Genomic DNA, 14909 nt, shown 5'->3' on the forward strand with positions numbered 1-14909 from the left:
CCCTGGGGGTCTTCAAAAAGAGGCTAGATAATCACCTAGCCGGGGTCGTTTGACCCCAGCATTCTTTCCTGCCCATGGCAGGGAGGCGGACTTGATGATCTGTCCAGGTCCCTTCCGACCCTACCAACTATGAAACTATGAAACATGTCACGAGTTTTGCTTGTCCACAGCTTGAGGTGAAGTTTCTCCCAAACCCCTGCACTTATCTCCTTGAAACTTGGCAGGCTTTGTGGTCTCACCAGGGGCCACTACCCCTGCAGTTTTCACCCCTCTGTGGTATAACACATGCGCATGACATGAGTTTTGCTTTCAAGAATTTGGGGTGCAGTTTCCCTCAAACCCCAGCACCGATCTTCTTGAAACTTGGCAGACTTTGTGGCCTCCAAAGGGGCTAGCATCCCTGCAGTTTTCACCCCCCTGTGTTGCAACACATACACATGACATGAGTTTTGCTTTCAACAATTTGGGGTATAGGTCCCCCCAAACCCCTAAACTAATCTTCTTGAAACATGGCAGGTTTCATGATCCCAGCAGAGGCTACCAATCCTGCAAGTTTCATTCAAATCACACAAAAAATAACAAAGTTATAGATATTTCAGTGATTCCCCATTATACCCTATGGTCGGATCTCCAAGGCGGCTCTGAAGCTTCGGAGTCGCTTTGGACAGATCAAAGTGGGAACCCGGTCCAGAGCTCCAGATTGGATCCCTGGCATCTGAAGTGGCCAGATCCGAAGCCAGATTGAATAGCTGCCTACTTGCACAGGCCTAGTAACCAGGGGTAGTACAGTAAGGCAACTGACATCACAAAGAGACAAAGACACTGTATTCTTTTTTTAATTTTTTATTTCTTTCCAGTGTGGCCCGTTAGGGTAAACTTTACTCTTGATTAAGTTAACAACTTTATACGTTGTGGAATGGGTAAGGGATATAGGGGAAGGAGGCGGCCTTTGAAGTTGAGGTTGAGAATTTCAGAACTGAAGCTATTTGCATACTCTTCCTCCCAGTTTAAATATTATATCATCAAGTCATGGTGGGTGAGGGTGCAAGAGTTTAGTCAAACTGCAGATACAAATGTCCCAGGGATCATTATTGGCTGTCTCACCAATAGAGTGTGTTAGAGGCCCAGACCCCAAACTATATTGGGTAAAGTCTGGATGCCATGACAGGCACGTTCCACACCTCATCCCTCTCAGATTTTGGAAGGCACTTCAGACTCTAAAACCTTAGATTGAGTGCTGTAGCTATTTTTAGAAATCCCGTATTGGTACTCTCTTTGCATTTTGTTAAATCTGCAGTGAAAGTGTTTTTAAATGGAGCAACATGTTGGGTCATCATCTGAGACTGCCATAACATGGAATACATAGCATAGTGCAGGTAAAATCATGGAGCAGGAGACATACAATTCTCCTCCAAGGAGTTCAGTTACAAACCTGCAAGGCTCAAGTAAAGTTTCCAGCTCTTTTCAGTTTTTCAAAATCACTACCTGTCAGCACTGGTAGATTGTGCTTTTGAAGAGGTATCGTGGCTGTGATAGCGGCTTTATATCTAAGCAGGCACTGAGCCATACCCAATGTGGAGTTCCACCTGGTAGAAATATCTTGTATGAGAGGTTCTTGTTTCTGTCCACTTGCAGCATGTTGTATTTCTAGCTTTGCACTGTTAACAGGACTGTGTTTAAAATGGCCTGCAATTTTTCTACATTTTGCCAACATGTTTTCAAAACCACCATTACTGTATGCTCCTGTGATGGATCCCTGCAGACAGAGTGATGCACATCAGGTGTTCAAAAGGCAAAAGACTGGCTGCTGCTTTCATATTAGGTGCACTCATCAGTACTATTGTGGTTACCTTTTCTTGAATATTCTATTCTTTAGTAACATCCCAGAAATGCTCTGCACATGTTTCAGTATAATGTCTCTCTTTGGTATGCATTGCTGCTAAAGCAAATGACTGCAGTGTCCATGCAGTGTCAGTCAGGTGTACTGTGCCTCCAAGATAGCTGTGATTGCTCAAGGATGTACAGTGATTACTAGTCAAAGCAACAGCTTATGTATTTTTAGAAGCTCCAACTTAGTAGTCTTCTTGTTGTGATATAGATTCATGATGCAATGGTTCCTTGGGAAGGCAGCGCATATGACTGATTTAGAAGATGCAATTTGAATAATCTCTCTTAGCCTTCTGTAGTTTACAATGTTGAGTGGTCTGCAGTCCATAGCTATCCATTTTGCAATAGCATTGGTTAAACTGTTGTACTTCATTTAATATATGGGCTTGTAGTGATTCTGAAGCTGAGTAAGTGTACTCTGTCGTGGCTCACAGGATTCATTTGCTGTCGATGGGTTATCTGTAGCAAGAGAAATGGTGGCAAAAGTGTTTAGCTCGTAGGTGGTACTGCAGACTTGAGGTGCTTTGATGATATTGGAATTCAGCCTTGCAATAGCTACAGATAATCATCTTTTTATTCAGAGAACCATCCACAAGTTTTTAAAAAATAAACTTTCCATTCACAATACCCAAACTTTTGCTGCCTTGCACCGTTGCATTTTTCTGATATTTAATCACTCAGTGCCATAAGAACAGAGTTGAACTGTGCTAATTTCTGCCTAGTGATTAAGTACAATCAGTGGAGACAGACAAAATGGGTGTGTGCAATTAATGCTCATTAAAAAAATTAATGCATTAATTTGTTTTGTGTTAATAACATACATTAACTGCGATTCACTGACAGCCCTAGTTCCAGTATAGCATTAACTGCAGTATGAGGCAAGCTAATCAGAGGAGAGATTGTGGAAAGTCCTGATGTAAAGTCAGCAACGTTTCCCCATTCAGTTTTTGATAAATATATTTCTGAACGAAGTGCAGTAGAAACTAATGTGAAAAGTGATTCTTATGAATATTTTGTACTGCAAGTTGTCAAATGCTTTTGAACTTTGGAAATGGAAATTATAATCTGTTAATAAACTACAACCATAGTAATGTGACAGCCTTGCCCTAATGGGAACTAAAACAGCTTCATACTCCTCAGATGCCCCTGCCCCTGGCATGCTTAAGGCCTCATGTGCCCTTAGGCATCCTCTGTAGTATCCACTGTTGACTCTGGACTTGGACCCAGCACCTATACCTTTGTTCCAGGTGAGCACAACCCTCAGACTGACCACAACACCTGCCAGTTGATACTAGGTGAATTTATTGATACTGAATAAGAACAAAAAAGCAACAATACAAACAATCAAACAATTCTATATTTACCAATTCTAGGACTGTCATCAGAGTCAAAGTACATCTGGTCAGGGTGCAGGCTCCACTCTGAGGCTCTCTCTCTTAGGCATCAGCAGTCTGGACGTGGGATGCTGAGGCCTACAGCCCCCCTCCAGTGGGGTGCATGAGACAGGCCTTCAGTCCATGGTGGCCTCAGGGACCCTTCCCGGGGGCAGGGACAGGGATGGGGACCCCTCTCATGGAGGAGATGGGGTAGGGACAACAAAGAAGGACAGGGAGGGATGAGAGATACCCTTTGTTAACTTCAAGTCTCTTCTTTTGTATTCTCCTTCCCCCTTGATGACTTCATCTGTGGCTATCTCTGGTTGGTTGTCTCTCTGTGGTCACATGCCCACGTAGCCTTCCAGGCCTTCTCCTAATTTGGTCTATTCCCCCAAAATCAGGACTTAGGTCCCCTTGCTCTTTGAGGCCTTGTTGCTGGTGTCACTTAACTTGTGTTATGGGACTGTATGGTACATACTTCCTTTGGTTCCCAGGCTGTTTCCTAGACTGTGTGTCCTTGTTGGCCTTGTTGCGCTAGACAGCCTGCCTGACTTGAAGGCTGTGATCTTGTGTTATGGGATGCCTCCCTTCATTCTTAGGCTACGTCCATCCATTGGCCTTGTTGGGCTAGACAGCTTGTCTACTTCCAGGGCTATAAGAAGCTGTGCATGTGTCTTCCAAGCTCTTTAGAAATCCAGTTAACCCCTGCTGCCCATCTTGACCCCTTATAATGCATATATCTATACCTATAAGCCAATTCCCAAAAAACAGGCCTTTAAATACCGTTTCTAAGCCAACATCCACATGACACTATACCAACTCCTAGTTTGACATTTTTAATAATAACATAAACACAAGCCCACTGGTAACCTAACAAAGCTCTTCCCTCGCTGGGTCTCAACTTTCCTGCAAGTTCCACTTCCTCTTTACTTGCAGCTCTCAGGGACTTCATGGGTGCCAGTCAGTCCCCCTCCTACAGCCATCCTGCTCAGAAGCTCCTCTCCCTGCTACCTGAGTAGCCAGACTGCCTGCCTGCTCTCAGGCACTAGTCTTGTGTGTAGGGGTATACCTAACTCAAGGTGATGGCCAGCCAATTACATGGGCAGATCACATGGCTGGCTGCCATTTCCAAGTGCTGAGTACGGCAAGGCCCCCCCACACCTCTGAGTGGCAGAAGGGTCCACTAGCCCTGCCCGCCCCCCCCAGATTGCCAGATGGCCCAAAACTACAACTTAATTACACTGATTAAACTGAGGTGTGCAAGCAGCCACTGCTGGCAAGGAGCCAGGCCAAGGCTCTGAGGGGCCTGGTACTGTCACTGGCAACCTCCTAGCTTCCTGCCATGGCTGGCCCAGGCCTGGGCAAGCCCCTGCCACTGGCTCTAGAGCCTGGGCTGCGTGCAGCAGGGAGTCTGCAAGCAGCTGCCTGTCACAGGTGGTTGGGCCCAGGCAAGCTCCTGCCAGCAGCCACAGAGCCCAGGGCTGCTTGTAGCCTTCTTGCTGCCTGCTGCGAGCAGCCCTGCCCCCCCTCTTTTCCCCTTCTCCCTCTCCCCTCCCCTCTGCTCCCCACTTCCCCCATTCTTCAAGACTGCAGGGGTTCCCTCTGCTTGCCAGTAAGGATTTGGGGGGGGGGAGGGGGGTTGCAGTGAGCCTGAAATTGCAGAGCCCACCATTTCTCACAGAAAATGCCTGATTTTACATTTATTTTGAAAAGTGCAGTCGCGCTTGCAGTAGGTCCCTACTTATGTGCCTCCAAAGTCCCAACCCTAAGCTGCAGCCATGGCTCTGTCAGGTGGCTCTGTAGCCATGCACAGAGGTTTCCATTTAGGCTTGATGGCTAGCGTGCCTTCCTCTGCTGGGCTGAACTCAGCTGTCTGCAGTTGTTCCTTCTGGGCTGTCTGGAGATCTGCTCCCAAGCTGCTTGGATGCCTGCCATCTGTGCAGTTATAGCCACTCTCTCAGGAACAGCTCCTATCCTGGCTACTACCACCTGCTTGTTTCACTACACCTGGCCCTTGTTCAGCTTAGGGGTATCATATATCCAGTATCAAAAGAGAAGACACCTGTGGAGCGGGAGGGAGGAGGGATATATGAGTGTGGAGCGGAACAGTGATATTCCTGTGCCCTGCCTCTGCCCTCACTCCTAAGCCCCTGCCCCACCAGCCCTGCCAATGCCCCTCACTCCCAACCCACAGCCTCCTGCCCCAACACTGTCGGTGCTCTGCACTCCAGACCCTCAGCCCCCTGCCTGTCCCAGCACTGCACATGCACATACATGCACAGTCACTCACTCGCTCTCTCTTACCTGGGAGCAACTTGCTGGCAACCACATGCAGAGCAGGTGACCCCCAAAAGCCAATCACCTTGCCTACTGCTCCCATCCCCAAGCAGCCAAGATGCTAGTACCCCGGAAAGCACAGGTAAAGCAAAAACCTGGACATTTGTTCGCATTTTAAAAACCCGCCCAGACACAAGGACAGGAGGCCAAAAAAGAGGACATGTCCAGGAAAACCCAGACATAGTAACCCTAGTTCAGCTGCCCGCACCACCCAGCAAGCTTAGCCTGAAGCAGCATCCCTTAAAGTAACAGAAGTCTCTGACTCCCTCTTACAACTTAATTATTCCCAATTTTTTTTTGCAGAGTGACAGGAGTATACTCATCTCAGTTCAAACATTCAGTGCATAGGAAATCAGTGCTGCTGCTTCAGCTGATGCACAGAGGAATGATTTCCTTCTCTGTCCACTACATGTATGCTACTGTGAATTACAGTGAACCCGCAAGTGTTTCAGTGGTTAACCAGAGGTATGATATTAGTACTTTGAATAACTCTTGGTTTACTGATTATGCTGTGCTGTACTATCATGCTTAAGGCAGGCAAAATTAAAATACCAAATGATGAAACTAGGAATAGAATGCATCTTAAACTGTTGGGGTGAGGGGGAGAGAATAAACACTAAGAATTATAAAGAAATGTTGAAATACAACTTAATTTTTTTTCAAAATTATTTTCTTTGCACATATAAGCTGAAAACTTGTGACTACTAGTACTGAATTGATATTTCACCTTTTCTTCTAAGTAAAGCTATATAGTTCTTATACATTGCTTTCACATCTGTGGGTATACCGTGTTTCTCAAGTCACTTCCTTTCAGTGTATGAAAAAAGTGAGATTTTCTGTTGAGATCTTTCAAAAGTGTCTGAATATAAAACCTATTGGTATCACATGTTCTTCGCTCCCTAGGAGCTTTTGCAAATTCCACCCTGCCTGTTTACCTTTCTACTTTTTTCATTGGCCATCACTCTTATTTGCTTGGCTTTTTGTTTGATCTGCATTTACCACTTCAACAAGCGTCCTTTCTCTCTATAAATTAGTCCTAATGGCAATGTTGCAAGACATGCACTTTATTTTCTGCAATGCAAATCCTTTCCTAAGTGATGTACTGCAAGCAGCTTGGCCTTGAACTTTATGGCTAATGTGCATATAGAGTATGTGTAGAGGAAACAATATATTTCCCATTTACATCGACATGACTGCATTTGTGTTTGCATGACCTGGGATTTCCCACCGCTCTAAAGTTCATTTAGCGCCTTAAACTAACACTACTCAGAGATATGTTAATTTGCGGCACTCTCCAGTTATGCCGCTCCAACTGTTGATTTGAGAATCCAAAGACTTCAATTAATCCCTTTGCCATGAGGGGGTGCTGTGTTCCAGCCTTTAGCCAGTAGGTGCTGCTGTGTGTTCTTTTTTAACCTCCTCACCCCTCCCTCCTTCCTTCCTTACAGCATGTGAGGTCGGGTTGGTCGGGCAGCCCTTGTGCGTGATTGTCTGGCAGGATATATTGTTGACAACAACACGTAGGAGTGCTTTGTTCTTTCTCTTGGTTATGTTAAAATAAATTCATTTACACTTTAAATCTGTGTCTGTCTACAGGGGCGTGCAGTGTTGTGAACTGGGGGTGGAGTGGAGGACAATCAGGAGAAAGGGAGGAAATCTGGACTGGGCTAGGGGTTTGCTGCTTCCAGACTGAGTGGTTTGGGGGATGAGGACATTACACACCATCACCCACATCTGAATGAGCTCCCCCTCCACGTGGGTGAGAAATTTAACTATTATAGCTCTTGGCAGGTTAGGTGGGTGGGGGACCAAGCTGAACAACAACCCACATTTTCAAAAACATTCCAAAAACTTTTATAAAACAATTCACAACACACCTCCAAAAGCCGTATGTGGCACTACACAAACAGATTGATGGTGTACCTGGGCAGGGAATAGGAGGGTTCCAATGGGAGTCCCCATTGGAAACTGTATGAAGATCAATGAGCTCAGGCATGCTGAGAAATGTAGTCCAAAAAAAACAGAAGAAAAAAAAAAGCCAAAAGAGCTTGCCACCACCACCACCACCAACAGCAATCGCCAATCAACAAATACCCACCCACTCGCTACTCTAAACCCTAAACATTTTATGATATCATAGCAGTTATCATAGAAGCTATAGTAAATAAAAGAAAAAACACATATATTTGTAACATGGTGGGATGGGAAGGGAAAGGAATGGGAGGGGAGGATTCAAGAGGCTTGTCTTTGGGATTCGGATGGGGTCTTTGGGATTGCATACTGATGGAGAGAGACCAGATCAACCGAACATAGGCGGGTGCAAGTGACAAGGACTTTAGGGTGACCATGACTGTGCCCAGGGGAGACTCCCAGTGAGAGTTAGGACTGCTCAGTGAGAGTCCGGGGGCTGGGAAGGCCGGGTGGTTTATATGAGTCTCCTGCTGTAATATATTAGGAAAGACATTACAGGAGATAAATTGGTATTTGCCTCCCCCTACTGGAATCTGTGGGGACTGAGACATGAGGCTTAACATGCTCAAAAATGGCATTTGTGCAAACAAGAAGGCCGTGTCATGCGAACAAAAATGGACCGCACCAAAAAAAAAGCCGTATTAAAATTTTCAGGCACTCTACGTTGACACCCGTGTCATCTACACACACCCGTAGTTTTTTGTATTGCCTCTCTCGATCAGTTTGCTAAAAAAAAAAAGTTCATTAAACCTCCGCATTAGATACTGGGAAACCTTTGGGGAAAGTCCAGTGAAGTACTGAGCTATCTGCCCCAATGTTTGTTAATTGGTACTCCCTCTCCTCAGCCTGTCAGTACCAGTGTTGCATTAAATTAGATTTTTCTTACTTAGTTTGTTATCTCTGTCAGGATCTGCTCAATAAACTTGTGCAAATCCCCAAATCTCCTTCTCAGTGAAGGAAGGAATAAAGTCCATCTCAAATTAGACTCTTTGGTGATATCTATACATGCCTTTTAGGCATGATTAGCCTAAAATCACCATTTTTAAGATGCCTTAAGGGCATGGGTCTACACGTGTGCCCTTAATGCACCTTAAAATGGTGATTTAAGGCCAAACATGCCTAAATTTGATACCTGCATAAAGCAGGTATCAAATTTAGGTGCAAATAGTTAAGGTACCTTGCGGTACCTTAAGGCTGAGTATGGCAACTGAGCAGGCTGGAGGTGAGCCCGCAGAGCCCCGTGCTGCTGCCAGGCACCACCAAGCAGCAGCCATGGTGGGTACTGTTCTCCTAGGTGCAGATGCTAGCAATGTAGTGGAGGTTCTAGCAGCAGTGGTACCTGTCAGTGTGCCAACCAATTTGGAACTTGGACCGGCAAGGTACCGCTGCTACTGGAACTGCCACTTCAGCTCCAGCTTGTGCACCTTGGAGAACAGCACCCACCACTTCTTGGTGGTGCCTGGCAGCAGCATGGGGCGCCACAGGCTCAGCTCTGGCCCACTTTTGACTGACCTGGGGAGGCAGGAACACAGGGAGGGGATTATAGCTGGGGCCAGGGCCAGGCCAGGCCAAACATGTTGATGGGGACTGGATGATCCCACCCCCTTGGCCAGCACTGGGCTGCATCGCCCAGCTATGCTGCCATGGGCTTCGGGGCATGCTGCCATGGGCTTCAGGGCACCAGTGGGCAGCTCAGTATCCTGCAGCCAGGCCCAACACTGGGTGCAGCTGCCTCAAGTCGCTAGACATGGCCTGGAGGTTCAGGCACCCCTTCTGCTTACTTGGAGCTGAGCCAACTCTGGCTACACTCTAGCGGCTCCAGCAACGCATATGCCACTGACACCCCACAAGTGGGCACACCCTGCACCTGTCTCTGAGCTCCCTGGCCAGGAATGCGCTCACTGTTCACACTGCCCCCAGCCACTTTCCCTCTATCCTATATCTCTAATTTTCAGTGTGCACTTATGATGTTGTCTGTACATGCTTCAGTGGGAAGAAGGGAGCATGGAAATATCCACCTTTGTAATTCTCTGGAGAAACTTCCTTACAAAATCTCATGAAGGTGAGTTCCAAGCAATGGCCATGTCAACCTAAGACAAGTTGCCTGGAATGTGAGTGACTTGTGTAGCTGACAACTGCCATGATACTGAAAAACTGGCAAATTTTATTCAAGCTAAACCTGAACTAATAAAGATATTTAAATACGCAGTTTAAAGCCCATGGACTCTACATTTGTCAGTCACATTTAAAATCATATTTGCTGCAGAAGGGCTATTCATATGTATAAGGTAAAGACTGTGTTTATGTTTACCTGGACTGATGTCATGGCTGTCTTGATGTCTGCTTGTGTCTTGAACTTCCATACACTTAGTACTGGAATACGCTTTGGATGCAGCAGGTCAAAAGCTTTCAGGGTTAACCTGATGTGAACTGGGGATTAGGAGAGAAAGAGATCATTTTGGCATGAGATTCACAGTCAACCTTTAATTCTTAATTTTCTATTTAAGACATCTACTATTATTTCTGTTCCAACAAAGGCATCAACTGAGACTTAAGCCCTGCTGTGCTACCTCACTATAAATATCTATATACATGAGCACACAGTGACAAACAATCTCAGCTTCGCAGCCCAGTTTAATTTAACAAGGCAGACACAAGGTGGGAGGAGACAGAAGCAAAGGGAGGTGAAGTGCTGTGATAGCATTTCACTAGGAAACAGCTTTTTCTATTCTTATCTGTTTGATCCTATTTAACTATTGTTAAACTATTGTTTAAGTGTTCGTATTAATGGAACAAGGGCTACCATCAGTTCTGGGATGCAAGAAAAGCTCCACCTCTGGTGGGCAAGGAAGAAACTAATGGGACAAGGAAACAGAAGGAAGAAATATTGATTTCAAAGAAGGGTTCCCTTTAAAAACTGGTTACCCACAGAGAACAGAATGTGGCTTTCCATCACCCTGATCATCACTTTTCTCAACTAATTATTTGTTCTTCCAGGTTCATAATTATATGTAGAACCTTGGTTCCCCTCACTTTTCCTACTTTTAAATTCCATTTTTTTCCAAAATCTTCCGCATAAGATCTTGCATCTGGTATGTTAACCTGGCAGCCAATCCCAAAGCCATATCAGGACTGGATGAGATACACCCAAGAGTGCTGAGGGAGTTGGCTAAGATTGCAGGGCCATTGGTCACGATCTCTGAAAACTCATGGTGATTAGGAAAGGTCCTGGATGATTGGAAAAAGGCAAACAGTGTCCATAGTCAAATAAGGGAAGAAGGAGGATCCAGGGAACTACAGACCAGTGAGCCTCAACTCAGCCCCTGGAAAAATCATGGAGCAGATCCTCAAGCAGGGCCATTCTGGAGGGGTGGGGGTGTGAATCAGGGCGACTGCTCCCGGCCCCATGGCTTGTGGGGCCCCACGGAGCAGCTGCAGCAACTCCACACTGCTGCCAGTTTCACAGCCAGCCGGCCACTCGACACGTCCCCTCCCTGCTGAATCGGTGTGCATTTCTAAGCACCTGGAGAAGAAAAAGGTAATTAGGAAGAGTCAGCATGGATTCACCAGGGGCAAGTCATGCCTGACCAACCTGATTGCCTTCTATGATGAGATGACTGGATCTGTGGATGTGGGGAACTGGTGGATGTGGTGTACCTTGATTTTAGCAAGGCTTTGGATACAGTCTCCCACAGCATTCTCACAGTGTTGCCCTGTGGGGTCAGGCCAACACTCAAGATCTCAATAGCACACTGTTAGACAGGAGGGCATGGTGTACAATTGCACATGCACACACTCAAAAATAAATTGGGCACATACACACACTACCAACTCAGGCACATACACACCCAAAATTACCAGCCTAGGCACATGCACACCTATCACCAATTCAAGCACCTACACACGATACACACCAAAAGTTATACACAAAAATCAATTGTCAATAACCACACACTCAGTATACCCATACACAGATTACTAATTCGTATATCATGCATACAATGACATGTATTATATATATATACATACACACACACACACGCACACAAACTCACAAGTTAACAAACACACAACCCACCTACACATATACACAGGTAAGTTCCTAACTTGGATGGTACAGTATGTATGTGTGTGTTTGGGGTACTTGTGATACTTGGGGGAAGGTTAAGGTGAGAGAGAGAGTTACAGTGTAGGGAGTGAAACTTGCTGGAACCGGGATTAGAACCGATGGACTAGAGAGAAGCTGACTGAGGAACTGAGGCTTGGGGTTACTTAAGGTCAAGTGGCCCCGAGGTTACTCGGGCTCATCTGGTGCCAGGGTGGAAGCAAGGGAAAAAGCCCAGTGGCAAGTAGGAAACAGCCAGGAGACAGAGGCAGAAAGCTGGGAGATCAGGGGAAAAGGCAGTGGGGACAAGGCAATAACAGTAGCAGAAATCAGGAGAAAAGACAGTGGGGATGAGACAGTGGCAAAGAAACAGGGGTTTGCAGGCAGAGAGGAGCTCAGGACCACTGGAGCCACAGGAGCATGGGACAGGCGTTAGAGGTGGCAGTAAGCCAGAAGCAGGAGAGGGAGAAATGAGACAGAAGTTAGAGGGACAAGGAGCAGAGATTGAAGCGGGGCTGGAACTGCAGTAAAGCAAAACCCAACTCAGGGGTCCAAATAACAGTTTTATTAAATGAACACTGTACTGTACAGCTTGGTTCACACACACACACACACACAATGGTAGCAGGAGAAAGACTCAGTGGAGGGGTTGGAGTCCAGGTAGGGAAGAGAAACAGAGTCTAAGTCCTTGGTTGAAGAGGGGGTCAGGGGTAATAGCTACCTATCCAGGCTGGAAAGGGGTCCTTGTCCAGTAGGTGTTGTGCAGAGGGGGGTTGCCGGCAGGGCCTCTGGGTGGATAGGTGGTGTGGCATGGTGCTGGTCCAGATGGAGAGGGCATCCCAAGGAGTCAGTCTTCACTACCCCTTTTATGGGGCAGACTACCTCTGGGGAGAGCCTGTCCAGGCAACGCCAGTCCTGTTCCAGAGGGCTCTAGGTGTTCTTACTGAGCATGTGCAGCCTTGGCACAATGGTGGGTTGCATGGGCAGCGGCTCTGCAGAAAAGGACCTGGGGGTTACAGTGGACAAGAAACTGAATATGAGCCAGCAGTGTGCCCTTGTAGCCAAGAAAGCTAATGGCATACTGGACTGCATTGGTGGGAGTGTTGCTAATATGTCCAGGGAAGTGATTATTCCCCTCTATTCAGCACTGGTGAGGCCACATCTGGAGTACCGTGTCCAGTTGTGCCTCCTCCTCTCCACTACAGAAAGGTTGTAGACAAATTGGAGAGGGTTCAACAGGGGGCAACAAAAATGGTAAGAGCCTGGGGGACATGACTTATGAGGAAAGACTGAGGGAACCTGGCTTATTTAGTCTAGAGAAGAGAAGACTGAGGGGGGACTGAGCAGCCTCCAACTACCTGCAGGGTGGTTCGGAAGGGGATGGAGCTAGACTGTTCTCAGTGGTGGCAGATGACAGAACAAGGAGCAATGGTCTCAAGTTGCAGCAAGGGGAGTTATGTTAGATATTAGGAAGAATTTTCTCACTAGGGGAGTGGTAAAACCCTGGAACAGGTTACCTAGAGAGGCGATGGAAGCTCCATCCTTGAAGGTTTTCAAAACCTGGCTAGACAAAACTTTGGCTGGGATGATCTAGCTGGTGATGAACCTGATGTGAGCAGGGGGTTAGACTAGATAAACTCCTGAGGTCCCCTTCCAATCCTAACTTTCTATGATATGCACAACATTTAGAAGCTGGTTGTCAGGTAAGTTGCCATATTCCTCTGCATGAAAATTATTGAAAAATGTAACCCAAAAATACATAGAATAGTTGAGGCAGCATAGATACAGGATGCCATTATTAGACTAGTAGTATACATGGTTTTATTTGCAATATACAGTACAACCTCAGTATAACAAACTCCGGCTTTTAACAATCCCAACAGCATGAATATTTTTCTTTTAATTCTGAACTTTACCATAGCGAATACATTTTTAAAGAAAATTCTCTCAGTCTCACAAGTGTTCCTTATAATGAAGTTGTAATGTATTGCTTAATCTTTCTTCAGCTACTTCAGCTATTATTTTATATCAGCAACATTTTTTTCTCATTCTTATTTTGTTTTTGACTGAAGTCTCAGAGACTCTAAACAAACATCTGCATTTAATTCCTGCATGTGTTTAGAACTGTCTATTATCTTCACATAAGAACCTCTCTGGAACATCAACTAAAAAAAATATTCAGAACATGTTTTGTGATTTGCTACTACAGTGCATGATGAATAATTTTTGGAGGAGAAAAATTCAGTGGGGCCAGTATTGAAAAGAAGCAGAATGAGTTACAAGGCTGGATTATTTTATATTTCCTTTTAGTAAGTTGATATACAGTCTTTCAGTATGGTAATCCTATGCATGGGCAGAGAAATGCATATGACATGCAATTATTTTCAGTTTATTCCAGGGAATATTCTTTCCACCAACTCAGGAAAAGAGTCATTTTATTGTTACTGTATTAGCACCCAAACAACTTACTATGGGCTAGGGCCCTCTTGTTTGAAGCACTGTTCAAATAAGCTCTCCAAAGAGTGCCCTAGTGAACTGAAAGTCTTGAATTTTGGCACTCTGTAGTACAAGTGATAAGCTGACAAACAAGGAAAGGAGATGGGGAAAGACAGTCAGGGATGTTTGCGTAAGTACATATTCACAATGGTCTCAGTAGGTTGGAACACCAGTGCTTTGTAACAAAACCTGAAAGGCGCTTCACCATAGCACGATGCCCCTATGTCCTTCCCACAAATGAAATCCAGTTGTTTCAACAAGTGCAGATGTCTAGTAGCATTGTGTTCCCATAGCCCGTGTGCAAGGGCAATCTGGAATCAGAAGTGATCCTTTAGTGATTTTCTATTTTGTATAGAACTTCTCTAATTAGGTTTTTAGCCCAAGGCTGCACTGCACAGGTGTTTATATAGAAGAGAGCAATTCTGTGCTTGAGGAACAATAATTTTACTTTTCAACTCCTTTAAGGAAACAAGGCTCAAGTTGACAGCATTAGAAAGATGGGGGCCTCTTTTCTGATACAAGCCAGTTATAATGCCAGCACATTACTGTTACTATCCTTCTACTTCTAAGCAGGAGCAGCTGCTTCTGTATCTATGCAACGTCATGGCATTTTCACAGCTTTTTAAAATGGAAATGGTTAATTTCATTTGGTAACGTCTAAGAAAATGATACTGAATACTTATGTTGTGCGATGAAGTAGAACATCTTGTATCAGGTTTGCTTTTTTTCTCCTTTTT

General features: G+C 45.4%; 1 long non-coding RNA gene across 2 annotated transcripts; it reads right to left on the bottom strand.

Annotated features, from left to right (window-relative positions):
* Nucleotides 1–835: 835 nt before the first annotated feature.
* Nucleotides 836–12456, bottom strand: LOC112550471. 2 transcript variants are annotated; one of them, XR_003094340.1, is made up of 4 exons: nucleotides 12398–12456; nucleotides 9883–10001; nucleotides 3252–5325; nucleotides 836–2346 (listed from the first exon to the last, which is right to left on the bottom strand). It is a non-coding gene; the product is annotated as an uncharacterized LOC112550471 (long non-coding RNA). The 2 variants fall into 2 exon arrangements; XR_003094341.1 differs by lacking the exon at nucleotides 12398–12456 and adding an exon at nucleotides 10874–11088.
* Nucleotides 12457–14909: the final 2453 nt, after the last annotated feature.

Source organism: Alligator sinensis, unplaced genomic scaffold (genome assembly GCF_000455745.1).
Source record: "Alligator sinensis unplaced genomic scaffold, ASM45574v1 scaffold745_1, whole genome shotgun sequence".
Lineage (NCBI taxonomy): Eukaryota > Metazoa > Chordata > Crocodylia > Alligatoridae > Alligator > Alligator sinensis.